Genomic DNA, 6,775 nt, shown 5'->3' with positions numbered 1-6,775 from the left:
GAGTAAGGGTCGATCCCACGGAGATTGTTGGTATGAAGCAAGCTATGGTCACCTTGTAAATCTCAGTCAGGCAGACTCAAATGGGTATAGATGATGAATAAAGCATATAGATAAAGATAGAGATACTTATGTATATCATTGGTGAGAGCTTCAGATAAGCGTATGAAGATGCCTTCCCTTCCGTCTCTTGCTTTCCTACTGTCTTCATCCAATCCTTCTTACTCCTTTCCATGGCAAGCTTATGCAAGGGTTTCACCGTTGTCAGTGGCTACCTCCCATCTCATTGGAAATGTTCAACGCACCCTGTCACGGCACGGCATCCATCTGTCGGTTCTCAATCAGGCCGGAATAGAATCCAGTGATTCTTTTGCGTCTGTCACTAACGCCCCGCCTTCAGGAGTTTGAAGCACGTCACAGTCATTCAATCATTGAATCCTACTCAGAATACCACAGACAAGGTTAGACCTTCCGGATTCTCTTGAATGCCGCCATCAGTTCTTGCCTATACCACGAAGACTCTGATCTCACGGAATGGCTGGCTCGTTTGTCAGGCGAGCACTCGGTTGTCAGGCAATCAACCATGCATCGTGTATCAGGAATCCAAGAGAAAACACAGAGCCTCGTATGCTTGTAGAACAAGAGTGGTTGTCAGTCACCTGTTCATAGGTGAGAATGGTGATGAGTGTCACGGATCATCACATTCATCAAGTTGAAGAACAAGTGATATCTTGGACAAAGAACAAGCGGAATTGAATAGAAGAACATTGGTAATTGCATTAATACTCGAGGTACAGCAGAGCTCCACACCTTAATCTATGGTGTGTAGAAACTCCACCGTTGAAAATACATAAGAACAAGGTCTAGGCATGGCTGTGAGGCCAGCCTCCCAGTGATCAAAAGATTCAAAGATCTCAAGATGAAAATACAATAGTAAAAGGTCCTACTTATAGAAAACTAGTAGCCTAGGGTGTACAAAGATGAGTAAATGACATAAAAATCCACTTCCGGGCCCACTTGGTGTGTGTTTGGGCTGAGCAATGAAGCATTTTCGTGTAGAGACTCTTCTTGGAGTTAAACGCCAGCTTTTATGCCAGTTTGGGCGTTTAACTCCCATTTAGGTGCCAGTTCCGGCGTTTAACGCTGGAATTCCTGAGGGTGACTTTGAACGCCGGTTTGGGCCATCAAATCTTGGGCAAAGTATGGACTATCATATATTGCTGGAAAGCCCAGAATGTCTACTTTCCAACGCCGTTGAGATCGCGCCAATTGGGCTTCTGTATCTCCAGAAAATCCACTTCGAGTGCAGGGAGGTCAGAATCCAACAGAATCTGCAGTCCTTTTGAGTCTCTGGATCAGATTTTTGCTCAGATCCCTCAATTTCAGCCAGAAAATACCTGAAATCACAGAAAAACACACAAACTCATAGTAAAGTCCAGAAAAGTGAATTTTAACTAAAAACTAATAAAAATATACTAAAACTAACTAAAGATACTAAAAATATACTAAAAACAATGCCAAAAAGCGTACAAATATCCGCTCATCACAACACCAAACTTAAATTGTTGCTTGTCCTCAAGCAACTGAAAATCAATAAGATAAAAAGAAGAGAATATACTATAGACTCCAAATTATCAATGAAACTTAGCTCCAAATTAGATGAGCGGGACTGTGCTTTTTGCCTCCGAACAGTTTTGGCATCTCACTCTATCCTTTGAAATTCAGAATGATTGGCTTCTTTAGGAACTCAGAATCCAGATAGTGTTATTGATTCTCCTAGTTAAGTATGATGATTCTTGAACACAGCTACTCATTGAGTCTTGGCCGTGGCCCAAAGCACTCTGTCTTCCAGTATTACCACCGGATACATACATGCCACAGACACATAATTGGGTGAACCTTTTCAGATTGTGACTCAGCTTTGCTAGAGTTTCCAATTAGAGGTGTCCAGGGTTCTTAAGCACACTCTTTTTGCCTTGGATCACAACTTTATTTCTTTCTTTTTCTTTCTCCCCTTTTTTTTCTTTTTCGTTTTTCTCTTTTCTCTTTTTTTTTTTTTGTATTCACTGCTTTTTCTTGCTTCAAGAATCATTTTTATGATTTTTCAAATCCTCAGTAACATGTCTCCTTTTTCATCATTCTTTCAAGAGCCAACAATTTTAACATTCATGAACCACAAATTCAAAAGACATATGCACTGTTCAAGCATACATTCAGAAAACAAAAAGTATTGTCACCACATCAAACTAATTAAGCTAGTTTTAAAGATGAATTAGAAATCCTGTACTTCTTGTTCTTTTGTAATAAAAACAGTTTTCATTTAAGAAAGGTGATGGATTCATATTCTTAGCTTTAAGGCATAGACACTAAGACACTAATGATCATAAGACACAAACATAGACAAACATAAGCATGAAAATTTCGAAAAACAGAAAAACAAAGAACAAGGAAATTAAAGAACGGGTCCACCTTAGTGATGGCGGCTTGTTCTTCCTCTTGAAGATCCTATGGAGTGCTTGAGCTCCTCAATGTCTCTTCCTTGTCTTTGTTGCTCCTCTCTCATGATTCTTTGATCTTCTCTAATTTCATGGAGGAGGATGGAGTGTTCTTGGTGCTCCACCCTTAGTTGTCCCATGTTGGAACTCAATTCTCCTTGGGAGGTGTTTAGTTGCTCCCAATAGTCTTGTGGGGGAAAGTGCATCCCTTGAGGCATCTCAGGGATCTCTTGATGAGAGGGGTCTTTTGTTTGCTCCATCCTTTTCTTAGTGATGGGCTTGAGGTCATGCCTTCTCAGTTGAACCGGCTTTGGATGCCATAAATGGTTATGGAAAAACAAAAAGCAATGCTTTTACCACACCAAACTTAAAAGGTTTGCTCGTCCTCGAGCAAAAGAAGAGAGATGAGAGTAGAAGAAGAAGAAATAGAGGGAGGGGATGGCTTTGTGTTCGGCCAAGGAGGGGGAGAAGTGGTGTTTAGGTGGTTTGAAGATGAAGGAGTGAAGAAGGGTTTATGGGGAAGAGGTGTTGAGTTGATTGGTGAATGGGTGAAGAAGAGAGAGGTGGTGGGGTTGGTGGGGATCCTGTGGGGTCCACAGATCCTGTGGTGTCAAGGAAAAGTCATCCTGCACCAAATGGCACCAAAATCACGTTTGAGCCATATCTGGCGTTAAACGCCGGCTGATGCCCATTCCTGGCGTTTAACGCCAGGTTCTTGCCCTTTTCTGGCGTTTAACGCCAGTCTGGTGCCCCTTTCTGGCGTTAAACGCCCAGAATGGTGCCAGACTGGGCGTTAAACGCCCAACTGCTAGCCTCACTGGCGTTTAAACGCCAGTGAGTTCTTCCTCCAGGTGTGCTATTTTTCTTCCTGTTTTTCATTCTGTTTTGCTTTTTCAATTGATTTTGTGACTTCTCATGATCATCAACCTACAAAATAAGATAAAATAACAAAGGAAAATATAAAATATATCATTGGGTTGCCTCCCAACAAGCGCTTCTTAATGTCAGTAGCTTGACAGAGGGCTCTCATGGAGCCTCACAGATACTCAGAGCAATGTTGGAACCTCCCAACACCAAACTTAGAGTTTGAATGTGGGGGTTCAACACCAAACTTAGAGTTTGGTTGTGGCCTCCCAACACCAAACTTAGAGTTTGATTGTGGGGGCTCTGTTTGACTCTGATTTGAGAGAAGCTCTTCATGCTTCTTCTCCATGGTGACAGAGGGATATCCTTGAGCCTTAAACACAAAGGATTCTTCATTCACTTGAATGATCAGTTCACCTCCATCAACATCAATCACAGCCTTTGCTGTGGCTAGGAAGGGTCTGCCAAGGATGATGGTTTCATCCATGCACTTCCCAGTCTCTAGGACTATGAAATCAGCAGGGATGTAATGGTCTTCAATCTTCACCAAAACATCCTCTACAAGTCCGTAAGCTTGTTTTCTTGAGTTGTCTGCCATCTCTAGTGAGATTCTTGCAGCTTGTACCTCAAAGATCCCTAGCTTCTCCATTACAGAGAGAGGCATGAGGTTTACACTTGACCCTAAGTCACACAGAGCCTTCTTGAAGGTCATGGGCCTATGGTAAGGTATTGAAAACTTCCCAGGATCTTGTCTCTTTTGAGGTAATTTCTGCCTAGACAAGTCATCCAGTTCTTTGGTGAGCAAAGGAGGTTCATCATCCCCAGTCTCATTTCCAAATAACTTGTCATTTAGCTTCATGATTGCTCCAAGGTATTTAGCAACTTGCTCTTCAGTGACATACTCATCCTCTTCAGAGGAGGAATACTCATCAGAGCTCATGAAAGGCAGAAGTAAGTCCAATGGAATCTCTATGGTCTCATTTTGAGCCTCAGATTCCCATGGTTCCTCATTGGGGAACTCTGTGGAGGCTAGTGCACGCCCATTGAGGCCTTCCTCAGTGGCGTCCACTTCTTCTCCTTCCTCTCCATATTCGGCCATGTTGATGGCTTTGCACTCTCCTTTTGGATTTTCTTCTGTATTGCTTGGAAGAGTACTTGGAGGGAGTTCAGTAACTTTCTTGCTCAGCTGTCCTACTTGTGCCTCCAAATTCCTAATGGAGGACCTTGTTTCATTCATGAAACTTTGAGTGGTTTTGATTAGATCAGAGACCATGGTTGCTAAGTCAGAGGGGTTCTGCTTAGAACTCTCTGTCTGTTGTTGAGAAGATGATGGAAAAGGCTTGCCATTGCTAAACCTGTTTTTTCCACCATTATTGTTGAAACCTTGTTGAGGTCTCTCTTGATTCTTCCATGAGAAATTTGGGTGATTTCTCCATGAAGAATTATAGGTGTTTCCATAGGGTTCTCCTAGGTAATTCACCTCTTCCATTGAAGGGTTCTCAGGATCATAGGCTTCTTCTTCAGATGAAGCATCCTTAGTACTGCTTGGTGCATGTTGCATTCCAGACAGACTTTGAGAAATCAAATTGACTTGTTGAGTCAATATCTTGTTCTGAGCCAAAATGGCATTCAGCGTATCAATCTCAAGAACTCCTTTTTTCTGACTTGTCCCATTGTTCACAGGATTTCTTTCAGAAGTGTACATGAATTGGTTATTTGCAACCATTTCAATGAGTTCTTGAGCCTCTGTGGGCGTCTTCTTCAGATGAAGAGATCCTCCAGCAGAGCTATCCAAAGACATCTTGGATAGTTCAGAGAGACCATCATAGAAAATACCTATGATGCTCCATTCAGAAAGCATGTCAGATGGACATTTTCTGATCAATTGTTTGTATCTTTCCCAAGCTTCATAGAGGGATTCTCCATCCTTCTGTCTGAAGGTTTGGACGTCCACTCTAAGCTTACTCAATTTTTGAGGTGGAAAGAACTTTGCCAAGAAGGCATTGACTAGCTTTTCCCATGAGTCTAGACTTTCTTTAGGTTGTGAGTCCAACCAAGTCCTAGCTCTGTCTCTTACAGCAAAAGGGAATAGCATAAGTCTGTAGACCTCAGGGTCAACCCCATTAGTCTTGACAGTGTCACAGATTTGCAAGAATTCAGCTAAGAACTGATGAGGATCTTCCAATGGAAGTCCATGGAACTTGCAATTCTGTTGCATTAGAGAAACTAATTGAGGCTTAAGCTCAAAGTTGTTTGCTCCAATGGCAGGGATAGAGATGCTTCTCCCATAGAAGTCGGGAGTAGGTGCAGTAAAGTCACCCAGCATCTTCCTTGCATTATTGTTGTTTTCGGCTGCCATGTCTTCTTCTTCTTTGAAGATTTCGGTCAGGTTCTCAACAGAGAGTTGTGCCTTAGCTTCTCTTAGCTTTCGCTTCAAGGTCCTTTCAGGTTCAGGGTCAGCTTCAACAAGAATGCCTTTGTCTTTGTTCCTGCTCATATGAAAGAGAAGAGAACAAAAAATATGGAATCCTCTATGTCACAGTATAGAGATTCCTTGAGGTGTCAGAAGAACAGAATAGTAGAAGGAAGAAGTAGAAAATTCGAACTTATCAAAGAAGATGGAGTTCAAATTTTGCATTAAGGAATAGAGTTAGTTCATAAATAGAAGGATGTGAGAAGAAGGGAAGTAATTTTCGAAAATTAAGTAAAAGATTTTGAAAAACACTAATTGATTTTCGAAAACAAAAGTGGGAAAGAAGTAAAGTGATTTTTGAAAAAGATTTTGAAATTAGAAATTAAAAAGATTTGATTGAAAACTATTTTGAAAAAGATGTGGTTGAGAAGATATGATTGGTTTTTAAAAGATGTGATTAAAAAGATATGATTGAAAAGTTATGGTTTTAAAAAGATGTGATTGAGAAGATATGATTTGAAAACAATTTTAAAAAGATTTGATTTTAAAAATTAATGACTTGCCTAACAAGAAAAGATATGATTCAAACATTAAACCTTTCTCAACAGAAAAGGCAACAAATTTGAGATGTTCAATCAAATCATTAATTGTTAGTAAGTATCTTTGAAAAAGGAAAGAAATTGATTTTGAAAACATTTGATTGAAAAGATATGATTTGAAAAAGATTTGATTTTGAAAAACTTTGAAAACTTGAAAAAAAATTGATTTTGAAAACAAAATCCTCCCCCTTGTGCCATCCTGGCGTTAAACGCCCAGAATGGTGCACATTCTGGCGTTTAACGCCCAAAACTATACTCTTTTGGGCGTTAAACGCCCAACCAGGCACCCTGGCTGGCGTTTAAACGCCAGTCTGTCTTCTTCACTGGGCATTTTTGAATGCCCAGCTTTTTCTGTATAATTCCTCTGCAATATGTTCTGAATCTTCAATTCTCTGTATTATTGACTT

The 6,775-nt window shown here is 40.7% G+C and overlaps 1 non-coding gene across 1 annotated transcript; it reads left to right on the top strand.

The window, feature by feature from the left end:
- The first annotated feature begins 5,215 nt into the window (after positions 1-5,215).
- LOC130959269 (small nucleolar RNA R71) lies at positions 5,216-5,319 on the top strand. Its single transcript, XR_009078362.1, has one exon. It is a non-coding gene; the product is annotated as a small nucleolar RNA R71 (small nucleolar RNA).
- Positions 5,320-6,775: the final 1,456 nt, after the last annotated feature.

This window comes from Arachis stenosperma, chromosome 10, assembly GCF_014773155.1.
Source record: "Arachis stenosperma cultivar V10309 chromosome 10, arast.V10309.gnm1.PFL2, whole genome shotgun sequence".
NCBI classification, from domain to species: Eukaryota; Viridiplantae; Streptophyta; class Magnoliopsida; order Fabales; family Fabaceae; genus Arachis; species Arachis stenosperma.
Note: the sequence above shows the minus strand (reverse complement) of the source record. Positions and strands in the feature narration are given on the sequence as shown.